Source organism: Eucyclogobius newberryi, unplaced genomic scaffold (assembly GCF_026437365.1).
Source record: "Eucyclogobius newberryi isolate DKJ021-1_F unplaced genomic scaffold, fEucNew1.0.hap1 SCAF_14, whole genome shotgun sequence".
Taxonomy (NCBI): domain Eukaryota; kingdom Metazoa; phylum Chordata; class Actinopteri; order Gobiiformes; family Gobiidae; genus Eucyclogobius; species Eucyclogobius newberryi.
Genome location: NW_027315768.1, coordinates 15,928,537 through 15,944,473, shown reverse-complemented (window position 1 = coordinate 15,944,473; position 15,937 = coordinate 15,928,537). Strand labels below are relative to the sequence as shown.

Genomic DNA, 15,937 nt, shown 5'->3' with positions numbered 1-15,937 from the left:
GATAATTAATTGTTAGTTGCAGCCGAATATATAAAGATACAATATGTCACCAATAAAAGATTGAGGTGCTCATTGTTACAGCACACAGAGGCAGGTATAAGAGTTTCCCTCACTAGGGGAAAGTGCAGCAAGATTCTAATGAAAATCACAATTTGAATGGAAGCATTTACCACATTGCAAAGGCTTCAATTTTTGGAGTAATTTTGTCCACAAACAACAAAACATATATTTTCGGCATAAAAATGGGTTAAGCTGTAGTTTAGATGTGCACAAACATGTTCTGAAATAGTCATTTATTCAATTCCCTTAAAATGTACACTTTGAATCTGATCAAAAACACATATTCACATAACACAAATTGAATCAGTGTATGTTAGAAGATTTTTTTATATATTTTCCCAAATTCCCAATTTTACCAGAGGAACTTTCATTAGACATGATGAAGATTATGCTCTGTGAGAGACAGAGCAGTTCAAAGTTTTGTCCCCATTATTTTGTGCATTGATCTTCACCAGACTTTACCACCGAGCCAGTCGTTTTTTTCAGATTGTCATTTTGTTTTTGTTCTCAATAGCGATGCTCCGCCCCAACACACTATAACACAAGTATTATTCTAATAAACAATGCTGCTTTTACATGTAGGCCTTGGTAACCATACTTGCTTGTTAGTTTCAGCTTGTGCAGATGCTATTAAATCTGTTCACATTGAAATGCTGCGTGTGTGTGCGTGTGTGTGCGTGTGTGTGTGTGTGTGTGTGTGTGTGTGCGTGCGTGCGTGTGTGCGTGCGTGTGTGTATTCATCCAAAAAAAAAAAACATAATAAAAGGATAATAACGCCCAAATCTTGCCAACATTAGTCATGAGTCTTATCTGTTGTGTCGGGTGTTCTTCATATCTCATTTTTCCGACGGGCAGACTTACTAAAGCGTCGCTCCACATTTTGCATATCCACTATCATCCTGCTGACAAATGTTAAGTTTTAATAAAGCCACTGAGCACAGATGAGACTGGAGGGAAGCCCACCAGGACACGGAGACTGGAGCCGAGACAATTTAGCCGGAAATGAAAAAGTCGAATTGTCTGTGGAAAATATCACAATCATCATAATCATTTGTCAAAAGGTAATCTAGATGAGTCTGGAAAGCTGCCACAAACAGAGTTAAGTCTTTCACAACTTTCTCAATGAGCATTTAATTTCTGATATTGTTTCATCAACATAAATAGTGTGAGCATGTTTTATACTGCCACAAAATGTTAAGAATCTTTAGAAGAAAGCATGTTGCTTGTTCAATTAAACTTTACAAACTTGTGTGCGACTTGCTGACCAGCTCGCCCGCGGTCATACCGTTTAGCCAAGCAGGATGCTCTCCATTTTTGCACACCAGGTAGTCTTCTTTTAATTGCTATAATGGAATAATGAGCTGAGTGTGTGGCCCATCTGTGATTCTGCTGCAACAACACAACGGGAATGTGTCTGAAATCACTCACTATAGACTGCAATAGTGCTGCCCGGAGAGAGACGACATTTTGCCATTTAACTTAAATAAAAAAATAATATGTATATTTTGAAATTGTACTTAATAATGATAATTGTAATAATAATAATCAAAGTGTTTGTGTATCCCAAGATTTGCCCTGTCTAGAAATGAACAACGAAGGTACAATTGTGCACTCTCTGAAATAATATGGGTGTTTGTCACGCTATGATATGTAGGCTTATAGATTCTTATAGGACCCACCATATGTACCATGTTTTGAAATAGCCAAGTGCGATATAATAATATCTATGTTTTATACCAATGTGAATAAATTGCAGTTTATAGTGTGTATCAAAAAGGTATTAAAATTGAATAAAAGGCATTAAATCATTGCATACTGGGAAAAGATGTCGAAAGACTAAATTACATAAAAATATAAAAATCCAGCTGCTCTAAAAATGTAGGAAAAATTGTCCTTACTGTAAGCGTGTTGGCATCTCCACAAAATTGACTTTTACGTGGCCTGGAGGAGGAGCCTCCTTCTTCTTGTTTCCATGGTAATTTTTCTCCTTATTCTACATTCCAATATTCCACAATATGATATAAAACTTATCTATCAGCATAGAGATGGATAAGAGGTATTTCAATGGATTCATGCAGACGACTTTCCACCTGCAGAAAGTGTCATACTGAGCTTTTAATCCTGGAATTTAAAATGTAATAAATGTAATAAATGTATAATATTATCAGAATAATATTGTTAGTTAGAAGAAGACTACAAGATGGGACAAAATCTGAATTTTCACATCTCGTTGCAACCCTCCCTCTCCCTCTGAACCCACAACCAGAGGACAGTGTGCAGGAGACGTATGTAACAGAACAGAACACATTTAGTTGGAAAGAAAGACTCTTCCCAGCATTACAAATCGGCTAAATTTAACATACTCCTCACTTTCCTGATGCACTTAGCAGAAAAATATTGAAATCCCTGAACAAAACAGAGGCTTGCTGTTTAGCTGCAGCCTCACATTCCGTGTCCTCATGTGGCTAGTTATATTGTTTTCTGTGGACTTCAGTTAGAAATTCTTAAAAGTGAAAGCATTGTTTGTGCTCATTCTCCGATACGCAGCCAAGACAATTGTTGTGGCTCAGCTTTAATTGCTCCATCTGTACCGTGTCCCATCGGGAAGCCACAAATACGTTCCACCCAGAGAAGTTTCCGAGTGTAACTGTGGACTTCATTAAAGCAAAAGGTAAGAGTCCGGAGTAAGCATGAATTGTCTGTCACCTGTGCACAATCGGACAGGCCAGGTCGGATGAAGCATGGTGCAGTGTGCTGCAAAAGACTAGTACATTTACTTAAAGGATGTTTCCATCACTGAAGGCCTCATCTAAAATCTGCTCTTTGATTTACTCCACTCCAAAGCAATTTGTTTTTGATGGTCTGCGTGAAGGCGGTTTCCACCCACGCAATGCTAATGTAAAGCATGAGAAGTTGTTGTATTGTTTGAACTGATGAATGAGAAAATAATGACAAGAATCAAGCGCACGTTGCAAAGATGAAATTAGGTCCTTATTTCAAAGCCAACGGCGTTGTTATATACAGATGTCTGTTTTATCAATGAAGGAGCTCTGATTAGTGCAGAACATCGATGGCTGTGGTGGAAAGATCTTGATTATCACCTTGTTTTGACAGCGTGAATGTATCAGGACGGCAATTAAGGTTGCAACAGTGTCCACAGCTCGAGTCAGGATGGATGAGGTTTTGATGGTCTTAAGCAATATTGACCCCATGAGGATAGTTGTCATATGTATGTGGTAATGCAACACAATTTACATCACCAGCAGAGAGTAAGAGTTAACTAAAGGTGTCCAAAATGGAGCTTTACAATCACTTATAGGCACAAATAGGTGGTTCTTCTCAGATAGTGTGGTTACACATTTCCTATTGTAGACACCAAGATCTTTGCCCAGATGCTTTTTTAGGATGATAAAGCGTGAAATTGTCAAAGCCGGATTCAAACTCACGATGCCACAACCTGGCCACATAGCACGCACATGTGCTGTCCACTCGACCACCGAGCAGCACACATTGACATTATTCAACAATAAAAACACAGAAATGAAAATGTCACTATGAAGAGGCCTCAGTTCTGCAAGTCGGTGGATCCGTTTCTCTCATTAAGCTGTTGTAAATCAATATTGCGGTTTACAAAAAAATATATATTTTAATACTAAATATTAATAATATATCCATCCATCCACCCACCCAACCCATCTTCTTCTGCTTATTCAGGGCCGGGTCGCGGAGGCAGCAGTCTAAGCAGGGACTCCCAGACTTCCTCCTCCTCAGACACTTCCTCCAACTCGTCCGGGGGGATCCCGAGGCATTCCCAGGCCAGCCGAGAGACTGTCTCTCAGCTGGCCCGGGTCTTTCACGGGGCCGTTTCCCGGTGGGACATGCCCGAAACACCTCCCCAGGGAAGCGCCCAGGAGGCATCCGGAACAGATGCCCGAGCTGCCTCAACTGGAGGAGCAGCAGCTCTACTCCGAGCTCCTCCCATGTGACTGAGCTCCTCCCTATCTAAGGGAGCGCCCAGCCACCTGGGGGAGGAAACTCGACCGCTTGTATCTGTGATCTTGCTCTTTCTGTCATTACTAAAAGCTCATGACCATAGGTGAGGGCATAAACGTAGATTGACGTAGATTGACCGGTTCCCTCACTCGTGAACAAAACCCTGAGATACTTGAACTCCTCCACTTGGGGAAAGGACTCCCCACCCACCTGGAGAGGGCAAGCCACCTTTTTCGGGTTGAGAACCATGACCTCGGATTTGGAGGTGCTGATTCTCATCCCAGCCGCTTCACACTCGGCTGCAAACCGTCCCAGTGCATGGTAATAATATAATAATAATGATTAACCTGTTTTCTTTTCGTTCTTGTTTTTTTTCCCTCTCGTGTTATGGGAAATTACTGATGAAGCTTTGTGCTTTGTGAGAAACTGCTAAAAAGATCTTGAGATATTGCTATCATAACAGTTTCACTTTGTGTCCTGAGGGTACAAACTGGTTCCCTCGTCTCTCCTCCTCGCTCAACCTTTCTCGTGTGATGTGAAGACCTATGAATAGAAACTGTAAACAGCACAGCCTTTTTTGGGGAAGATTGTAACTCTGCAAAAGATATTCTGTTTTCCTTGAATTCTTCTTTCATATTTTAATTAATTTCCACAACACTCGCTAAGAAGGAGGGTAAGGTCAGAGGATGCTGAGACAGTTATCTAATTGCTTAGTTTACATTGTCTAATAATTTGTTATTTGGGGATCCAGTGAAAAAAGTTCATGTGCCAGTTTGGGAGGTATGTATTACATTATGTTCCCTCATGTCCTGGCTCATATTCATGCTATTTCACAATGTTGTCATAAGAAGAAAACTTGCAATTGCAATTGTTCAACTTGCCTCGCAGGTAAGATAGATCAAAGTAGTGTGTGAATTTGTAAAAAAAAGGGAAAAAAAGAAAAACGTTTTTTTTTTTTTTGTATATTATTAAGCTTTACATATTTAAGTGACAGTATTATTGTCTTTTGTAAAGACTATCCCTCACAGATCTCCAGCATCCCCGCATTAAACAAAGTTGTGTTCTGAGGATATTTCTATCCCTTACATGGGAATGTGATCACATGAAATGTGTTTGTTTCATTACTAGTATAAATAATGACAAAGACAACAGCCAGACCATATAGGGTTGGTTGTAGAAAAGGAAAGTCCGTAGATGCCTTCTGATTGGCTGGATTCGTACACACCCATCTGTTTTCAAGAAAAGCATTTCCTCTTCGCGTTCCCAAAGTAAGTGCAGCTTGTCTCCCATGTCTTTATTTACAGTGCAAAACTCAGAGCGTAGACATTGGAGCAGCAGATTTATCACTCCAGTCCCATTCATTTGAGAGGAGCTGTAACTCTTGTTCTCTCTGAAGAGACTGCAAAAAAATGTACACTAATGTAGTCGTCAGGCATTTCTCCAAACCTACAGTAATCTGGATGTCTCATCTGGCCTGATGGGCAGGAAAGTGCTGAGTAATGTAGGCAGTAATTGGGAAAATAGGTCACCTGGGACATGAGGTGTTTGCAGGTGGACTTAATGGAGGCTTTGCTTTGGTTAAGGGCTAAAATTAATCACAGATAATGTTCTCTGAAATGTAATACATATGAAGAGCTTTTATTATAAAGAGGCAAAAATGATATGTTTCACACTGACAGATTGAGGTCAGAGACTGGACTAATATTCTGACATCAAAAGGAAGCAGGCTACATCTAAATCTCAGGAAGGAAATAAGATGAAGCTAGGCCTTGTAAAACAATATTTAGTGTGAGGGCCCTGTGCGCATGTTGTGGTTAATTATTATTTCCACAAGAAATCCCCATACACAGCCACCAGCCCATCTACAACACACACTGCACATACTCAGTATTGAATGCAGCTGCATCTCCCAGAGGAGAAAGGTAATTTGTCCAGCTCCGAAATAAGGCTCTCTCCATTGGTCTCAGCAGGATGATGAAAAACATGAAACCGTGCTGCTAATGAAAAGAACACTCAGGATGTGTATTATTATTCCATCAGTCTCACCTAGCGAGCCCTGGCCCAGGTCCACAGCGACGAAGGCCATGGCTTTCCAGCCGCTACTTTCAGAGCATCTCGCGCTGCCACTAGCACATTTCCTCTTCATTCATTTCACAGGAATTTGGCTGCCATTTCCTGAGCAGAGGAGAAGGTCTGACTGGCTTTGTGCGGGGCCAAGCTGGTATTTATCTAACCACACACTGGGTTTGATTCATGTGAAACAAGCAGGCCCTGTAAACAGTCTCATTACTGAACTCCAACACTTCATTACTCAACAGCCTAAGTCAGTGGCAGAGAGAGCCCAAAATGGTGTAAGCCAGCACTGAGCACATTTGCCTCAGAACGTCCAGGAGGGGACAGATGGATTTATCTGTGAGGTAATGTGATCGTGTAGCAAGGACTGAGGAGCAGGGCTACTGTGTTTTCACATAACACATTAGTATACATAATCTGAAGGTTTGAGAAAGAAGATTTCTACCGAAGCATATTTGTGTTAATGGTTTGTTGATAACTAGAAAAAAGTGAGAAGAGTGATGTTGTAAAAGTGCAAGTGTTTGGACAAATCTCAGGTATCTCAATTCTAGACTAGAACCAGCGGCTGTCCACATTTTAAAAATGATATTCTATCTTTCCAAATGAAGTTAAATTCCAGTTCTGGGTCCTCCGATGCTTCTTGGTCTAGAAGTAAAGCACTTATTGAAGACAAACCCACCCCTGCAGCAGCACTGACCTCATCTCCTCATTAGCCTTCTGCTTGCACCGTCAACATGACAATTTGCGATACAACAAATCAATGTAATGAAATCTTATACTTAATTTGATTTAATTGTGAGGAAAACCGACATATTCATTGCCTCTTAACCGTGTTAGACTCATCACAGTGGGAATCACAAATTATTTCCTAATATCCTCTGGCATTTAATCTCTTGCTTTTGCACAACAGGAATCTAAGAACAAGTCATTGCCCCTCTAAATCTATTTGTCGCACCTCTCAGGCTGGTGTCGCTCCTCACTGTGGGTCACCTGTAATTTGTAATGTTAAATAAGGGGCAATTCATTTCCCGCAGAGCTGAAGAAGACTAATACTGTAGAAGCCACACTTAGAAATTGATTACAGAAAGTGCACGGCTGAGAAAGGCCAAACCTATGGTGGTCACAGATATAACAGGAGATCTGTCAAACAACCAAAGAAAAGCTTGATGGAAGCAGCAGCATATGAATAGGAATTGTAATTATATTGCAATTAACATTAGAGGAGCAATATCCAACGATTAAAGGGGGAAAAAAACACTAGAAATTGTTAATTGAGAACCAGCACTGCTCAATTGTTTTGTGGTTGTAACGTCTCCAGTTCATGTCCAGATCAAATCTTTTACTCAGGTGTATGTTCTGAATGTTAACACGTTTGTCTCTTGCCTCTGTTGTCTAGCTGGATGGGCATGTAAATGTTACTTATTGGTTCTTATGGCTGTACATGCAAATAGTTTTAAGTAGTTTTGTACATTAGGGTGAAAATGAAACATCAGTTTGGGGACTACGGATGAAACAGAAATGTTGTTGTAATGTAAACAATCCCTGCCAAATACATAAATAAATACGTAAAAATAAATGTTGTTTGTCAAGATCAAGCCAGGTAGTACTAGGATAAATACTTATGATACCTGAAAGAAAACCAAAATTTATAATACAGCAAGCAGCAGTAGTATTACAGTTTTTATTTACTTTATAATCTACATAATGGATTAAATCTAATGATGCGCACATGTTTCCTCTATTCCAGCTTTAAGGAGCAAGTGCCCATGTTGTGTTCTCAGGGTTGCTCTGCTGCAGAGCTGGGCCCCTGTCTGCCTGAATTCACCTGAGCCAAACAAATGGTGGTGTCAAGCTATCTCTGCTCATATACACCTCCAGTCCAGAGAGCTCCATTTTTCAGCTGCGAGCAGCTGGCAAACCACTGTGGAGGGAGGTGCGTGACCTGATGACTTCAGTGGCATTGCTACAGAGTGGAAGACAGAAATTGATTTTGAAAATACAGGCTTTGCTTTAAACGTGCACAGCGTTTCCCACCAGTTAAGTGACCTGCTATATGTACCACAAGATAAAGGAGCAACAAATGTGGTTCACCCATTTCATACTGTATATTGAAATCAAAAAGCAATGCGTATATACTTGAAGCTGCTTACACCTGGCCAGGGCATACATTCTGGTAATAAATAAAAGAAAATTATAAATGTCTATTTGAAGCTCTCTAAACAAGGATTTTAAAGTTCGGAACGAAATCGTATGGTTTATTTAGTTGGTTGATTAAATAAGGATGGTTACTTCAATCTAAAATGAGGTGTCAAGTCACACATATAAAGATAGTTTCCTTTCCCAGAAAGAGCAAATCAAGTCACTGGATTGGGCAATCTACCTCAAATAAATTTAGCTTTCTGTTTATGAGGTTGGTAGAACTTGGCCACACACTTCAGCTCTAGTGGTGGCTAGTGGGACTACGCAGAAACACAAAGAGCCAAGGAAAACTGCAGTAGTATAAACTACAGTGTGTTAATGTAGCATAGAACTGATTATGACAGGCCTAATCAGTCCTTCAGAGCTGAGAAAAGGGCCGCAAAAAAGTGCCTTGGTCTCCGTCTTCTATTTGCAACCAGGATCACAGGCATATTTCCTGCCCAGTGTTTACATAGTACAAACCATCAGGAGAAGAAATAAGACATTAATAAAGGTGTTTATGTGAAGCGGTGGGAAATGCACGGAGGTGTACTCAGCAAAGGAGTAGTGTGACTAAATAAATATATATGCATTTATTACTTACTTAAATGTATAATATAAAATGATCCTGCTCTCATTTTTCATCATTTGGTATATGGAGTTCAAGTATTCAATGTGCACTTAAAAGAGCAGTTACTTGAAAGTATTATGTAAACAAAATCTATCACATCCTCTTGTTTTCTGCTTTCATTTGTTCCACACTATTAAAATGTCAATAAACGTCTAAAGAAATAGCCTACATTTATAATAAAATGACAGAATTAGGGCTGCAACTAATGATTATTTTAGTAGACAACTACTCAACAACTATTTATTGATTATACAATAAGTCAAACAATTATTTCTATTCTACATTGAGACTTTTTAAATACATTATCAACTAAATAAAGGTTTAAATATGGTGACTGAAGGCTTTGAGATAGAAAATACTTACAAATTAAGTATATTATTGGTGAACATCAAACAGTCTTTCTGTATGTGTTTAAGTGGCTGTAAAGTCCAGATAATGATTATGATTATCAAAACATGACACTGATTATATTTCATAGTCAACTAGTCAGAATTCCACAATGAATCATTGCAGCCCTAGATAATGGTTTTACAAAGGGTAAGGATTACATAAAGCACATTTAAAACATATAAGTAAATGAAAGGCAGACAATAGTTTACTCAGTGACTGACTGAGAAAGTCACCCTCTCGTGCTGTCCTACCGTGCCCAACCAGCAGGAGGTGCAGTGTTTGTGTGTTGAGCCTCAGCTTCATTGTCATGTGCAGCCCCCTCCTGTCTGGACCTGGCTGCTTTAGCTTCCCTGACAGCCCTAAATCACATGAATAGACTGAGAGAGGCATGTGCATTCCAAAACATTGGGGCTCTCCTGGTGCACTCTGTTAAAGGCTTCATGGCACGCATCACCACAGACGTACAGTGATGAGGGATCTGTCACTTACCAGGACTACTACTATTGCTCAAGTAAAACTTCACACATTAAATTGAGTGTTACAATGCTATACTTTAGTTTAGTTCATACTATTCGTTCTTACAGATAAAAATATAAAAGACGTAAACAAATATTTTATTACCATCCTATTATAACAGTAAACCTACAATCCTAATGCTATTAACAACACCAGTCTTGCAGGACATCTTTGTTCAAATCTAACATGTACTAAGTTATAATAATAATAATGATGCCTGTACTGATAATGTATGCAATCTATCCCAATAAGTTCACAGTGCATTTGCATGTTGCAAAAAATAGGCATTGTGAGCAACCACAAGGTGGTGCTAGAAGAGGACATTTGAATGGTCTCCAAAACTCAAGGGCTTAAATACTATTGTATTATTTTGGTAAGTTATCAATTAAAATGAAAACAATTCATGCATCGTCCAAAATGTGCAGAATTTGTCAATGGAGAAAACAATTTTATATCCAACTCTATTGCCTTCTTTTACACTCTGTATCTTTTAACAGCAGCAAGCAGAACAAAGACAGATGAGCAGTCTGGCCTGGATTCATGTTTAAAGGACAATAACACTTAGTGCTGTTAAAATTCCAGGATGCAGTGTGCACATAGACCGTATCGTGGCTGTGGCCGAGAATGGTGGCAGTGCTGAACAATGCGGGAGGGCGGCTGCCAGCTTTTATGGTCCCCACCCCCACCAGATCCCTCTTCCTTCCTGCTGTACGGTAGAAGCTTACACTTGAGCCACTCCAGAGGCTGCACACAGAACAATGAAACAATGAGCTGAGGCTTTGTGTGTGGAGAGCACGGGCAGGACTTGACACTTCTGAGACCATTTCATGATGTCATATCTGGGATGTTGAACAACGTTGCAATTAATTTGAGCTATGCCAAAAAAAAAGGAAAAAAAAGAATTGAGTAGCAATAAAGTAGCAATAAAGGAGATATTTTCTGTGTTCGAGAGATAAAAGGCTAGTTTTAGTCAGTTTTTTTTTTTGCAATGCTATATCAGGAGGTGTGCCACGCTTATTAAGACACCTATTGTCTGTACTACGTGTTTGATGAGAGCGTTTACAGTGAGACCAAGAGCATATGAAGCCAAAGCATTTGTCGCAAAACACATCTACTGCAATTGTTGGTAACAAAATCCAGATTGGCAAACTGGCCACTCTCCAGTGAACATTTCACTTAAACTGCACAGTATCTCTTCACAGTTAGGTAACGATGATAACTTGTCCGTGGTCACATATTGGGTCATCCAAGGTTGAGACGGCTAAGCTCAGCGGCATACACATGTTGACAGGCGACAGAGGAACCTGTTTGTGACAGTGCCTTAGCAGCTGGAACCGTTGCCATCCATCAGCATTGGGTCTGATATTAGGGCCGGCTCCCTGGTGGCTCATTGACATAGATGACAAACCTGTCGGCCGGAGTTATAGACCTGCCAATCCCGGTACAAGATGCCACTTACTCAGCCCACTCCATCCAATCGCACACCAACATGAACAACCCACTTCCACTAAATACTGTCACAGCTAATGAGATTTCCTAATAAAGCAATAATTCAAAATATGACAGAGGCTCTTTTCTTTCCCTTGTATAAAATGTGGATTGTGGCAATGTTTATTCCTCATGTGGCTCCGAGACATTGGTGTGAATCCAGCGTGCACTTCCCACAACACAAAACAATACCGCACAGGCATTTACAACAACACCTATATGACGGCAATAAAAAGCACAGCAAATGAGCCATTCTGGGAGCCCCCAAGCCAGATGTTGAGTGAGCTGTGTGTGTAATAAGGCCTAATGAAGGGTTGGAGTTACCAAAAGTGTCCAGGGAATGAGGGAAGGAATAAACACAACATAAACAAGTGCTAAAGTTTAAACTTGCCAATCTGAAACATGTTGCTTCACACCTTCAGAATTTGGCCAGTGATTATTCTCTTCACTGCATTTCACCGTAGTTTTTCCCAAATTTTGATAGGTACGCAGACTCCTGTAGGGACCACCATGCTTTCAATGTAACAATGCCCAATGCACACTAAAAACAGACTTTCTGGGCTGGGATTCTTTCTAGCTTTTACAACTTCCTTCTTGTGGCGACAATCCTAGCAAAAAAGGTGTCAGGTTGTTGAACAAGAGTGATGATGTCCTTAACAAGTGGAAAAGAGGCTCTCCCGAGATGTCTCCCGAGATGCTTTTAATACTGGAATCAAACCAGGAGCATATGCAGTGCTGAGTCCAGAGCCACACAGATGCTCAAGCTCAGGGCACTGTGAAATTGTTGTACTTGGCTGTGAAAACAAGCTGGACTAATGCAGCAAATACTTTCCTCACTGTATCTTCTAACCTTTTACAAGCAAAGGGAGGTCAGAGCCTCCTTCAGACTGCGATAACGTTCTCTTATCAGCCTTCTGTTGAAATGAGCTGTTTGATGTTTGTGAGTCGTAAAATGCTACTGCCACTAAATAGATGGTGCCATGAAAACAGGAGGGATAGGCCATATATTGAACTATATTTTTCTGTTTCTATAAAGGCTATTTGAGAGAGGAAGCAATCGTATTTGGTTTTGTTACCTTACAGAGAAATACTTTCAAGCTAAAATGAGCTTTGATTTGGTCCGGTTCTCCTTAGCTGAAGTGCAAGGCTGTTTTTCCTCATAACAAGACGAGACAAATTAAGGAAAGGTTAAGAGACACTGGTGGCGCAGAGGTCCACTCACTTAAAGTGATGCATTGCAAAATTGCTTTCCTATTGGTCGGAACATTTATTTTGCGTGACGGCTGTAGGCGCACTGTGTCAGCAAACACACTTGGCTCAGTGCAGAACTGCTACCTGTGCTCAAGGTATTTTTCTTGCGGTACGTTCAGATGGCAATGCATTAAATACCCGTGAAGTGGCTTAATCGACTATACATCTACACAAGGGACATTAGTATTCATGTTAACTACATTTCACATATGCATCTATTTGTTAATGAACTTTTAATCCAAATGCAAACAAATTTTGTTCTGCACAATGTTGAAAATGTCCTAAAGCTTTGTGCAGTTGCTGACCACGCGATGGCAAAAGACATTCTTTAGCCTTAAGTTCACGGAGCTACATTTTTTTGAACAAAATGCTGAGATGACACCAAGATTATGCATTATCTATACTTTTCTTTAGTTTAGAGTGGATGTTTGGCCTTAGATGCACCATGTGGATGAATTGGTTCTTTGTTTGTTTCCCCAATAAGATGCCTGAATCAGTCATTAACAAACATACATTTCTTATTTTTGTTAGAATAACTAAAGGTTTATTGACTCAATTTAAGAGTGTGTGTGAGAAGTGATTTTTCATAAGTCACATTATTAAGATGTTTTTTTACACTTTGAAGGTGTTACTGGCAGATTTTTCAACCCAAGATCTCATAATCTATGATTGTGTAGTAAATCTATTGGGAAGGCAAAAATATTAATCAAATTGGACAAATGTACCAAATACTACATCTGCTTTGAAATAATAATAAATAAAAAATAATGTTAGTAAAAATCTTCCAATTAACTAATGCTTCTTTTTGAGAACAGGTCACTGTTGGTTATGGCAAGTATTCACTAATATCTGTTTAATTGTATAATTATAATATAATGCAGGAATGTTTGTGTTCAGTGCAGTCTGGTCAGTGTGGTATACTCTGACACGCACCCCATTGTGAAATATACAGCCGGATGGTCAAGTGGCCCGGGTGTGAAGTGACCAATGCTGTGCCGGAGAGATAAGCCAGTGGGCCCGGTCAGAAAATGGCACGCCGTCCGTCTCACATTACTACTGTCAACCAGGGGGGCCCAGGGGCTTCTCACCAACACCAAGGCCAATTTGTGCAGGGCTCCACTCCTGCGCGGGAACAGCAGGCAGGAAGTACCTCATCAGAGCACAGCAGTAACAGACCCTGGAATCAAAAGCAAATGTCCAAGCATTAAGGATGTACAAAAGTACATCCAATTGGCCCAGTGTGTTTGGATTGGGTTTGAATATGGTATTATGTTTGTGAAAGACAATAAAAGTAGTCACATTTATCTGAAAAAAATTACTATGAAGTTGTTTTAGATTTTAATAGGAGAATCAGAATATCGCTTGCATCCAGTACAGTTTACAACAAATAAAACATCCTCTTCTAAAGCAGACACTGAACTTGCTATTATTATTCGATTTACACTTAAAATTGCTGTACATTGATTGGCTTTGTCCATACTAGTTTTTTGAAAATATTATTCAGTGAGCTTCCATTTTACCCAGTGTTTCCAATAATACATTCAACTTTGATACTTATAAAAGGATACAAGCTGGCACTGTACTGTTATCTACAAAAACGTTGTTGTTTCCGGGGAGCTCGCAGTGCAGTCTTGCTCCTTCGCTTACGCCACATGTTTAATGAAGTTACATAACAAACCATAAAACTGATAAATCAAGCTGCTTGTGTATAAGCTGTTTCTTTTCCTCACTAACATAAACCGCATAACATAACGACGCAGTGCGTCGTTAATGCCTAGGTCAGGGCTCGCCAGGCTTTTTAGTGGCCTGTAAATATTAAAGTCCGCTTGTAAACTTTCAGAAAGTGCTGAAATATCTAACAGCGAATTCCACTTACTGTCACTCTTTGGAGAATGACAAAGCTGTTAATGTAAAGTCCTGGTCTAGACTGACAACTCGTCTGCCTACACGTTCTTAAGCTCGGGTCTGTGGGCTGGGATGGAGAGAGAGAGAGAAAAGGGAGGAGAGCTGGTTCAAATGTGGGTGTGTGCACTGCAGTGACACAGGGACCTACCACTAGAGGGCAAAGCAGCTCCAAAAATCTGCCATGATGACCCAGGGTTGTTTGAGATGCTGAAATATGAGAGACGTTGGCACATTATGAATAGAGTGGGTTGTAAATCTCATATCACAACGTTTACAAGCCAAAAGTAAAAGGGCTTTAAGAGCACAAAAGCTATAAAAGACAAACATTAGATTAGAGCAAACACCACAGCCTAATTTTCTTATTTTATGACAGCTGCTGTTTCTGGATACAGCTTTCTTTGTTTTGCATTCAGTTTAGCTCAATTTCCTGCCATAGTTAAGACATCACAGGGGGTTTAACACACAACTACAGTTAACAGCCTAAATAGCTCATAAATAGTGAAATGGACAAAATCCAATTGCATGTAGTTTCTTTATACATTGATTGATTTATGACATAAATACATAATAATTCAATCAATCAATCAATCAAACAATTGAATTGCATAGTTATTTTTGCAACACATTTACTTGGCAGCCAGCCCTGTTCCATCGCCAGAATAGGTCTGGAGATCAGAGAGTATTTGTAATGACTGACTGAATTGAGAGACTTTGCTGTTCAAATGTTCTCTGAAAAACTATTCTGAAAATGTGTGAATCAATCGTGCAAAGCCACAACAAACAGCAGTTTCCTTATAGTAGTTTACAGTAGCAGTATAATGAGTATATCCTTCATGGACAGTGAGGTTCTAATTTGAGCAGTACTAGACCCTGTAGTGTGGATTCCCTGGTCTACAGCTGCTCTTTTGTGTTGGTTCCACTTTTGGGCCGCTCCTCGGAGCCCTCCTCAGGCCCCAGCACCACCTGGGCCACAGGGGAAAGGAATGCACTGACTTAATGATGCACCGTAAATCAGTGGAGCCACACAGCTATCCCTGCCATTGGACAAGAGCTGAGAGCAGAGAAGCCCGGCCCACAGTGAATTTGAGTCCTTTACAAAAGCCTGTGAAAACACAGTGTGCAGCCACTTTGCACAGGGACTGGTCCTGCTCCGCTACACTCCCCTTGTTCCACTTCTGCGGTCACCTCTGCAGAGGTCAAGGAGGTCTCCACCGACGAAGACACAGACTCGGAGTTGAAACTGAGTGCAAGGAGCTCTACCCCCTTAAGGCTGATGGGAAACTAGTTTGGGGGCACCGAGGGGCTGAGCACTGAGGCAGAATGCTATAAGTGATTGCAGCTGCTGCTGAGGCCTTGAAGTTGGCTACAATAACATCCAGCCAAGTCAGGCAGATGACAAGGTGTGAGGGACACTCTCTGTGCTCATCATGGTGTAGGTATCTCAACCAGGAT

General features: G+C 40.4%; 1 long non-coding RNA gene across 1 annotated transcript; it reads right to left on the bottom strand.

Moving 5' to 3' along the window:
- Positions 1-10,304: 10,304 nt before the first annotated feature.
- On the bottom strand, positions 10,305-14,694 carry LOC140359163 (uncharacterized). Its single transcript, XR_011926832.1, has 3 exons — positions 14,634-14,694; positions 13,514-13,757; positions 10,305-10,585 (listed from the first exon to the last, which is right to left on the bottom strand). It is a non-coding gene; the product is annotated as an uncharacterized lncRNA (long non-coding RNA).
- Between the last annotated feature and the right edge of the window lie 1,243 nt (positions 14,695-15,937).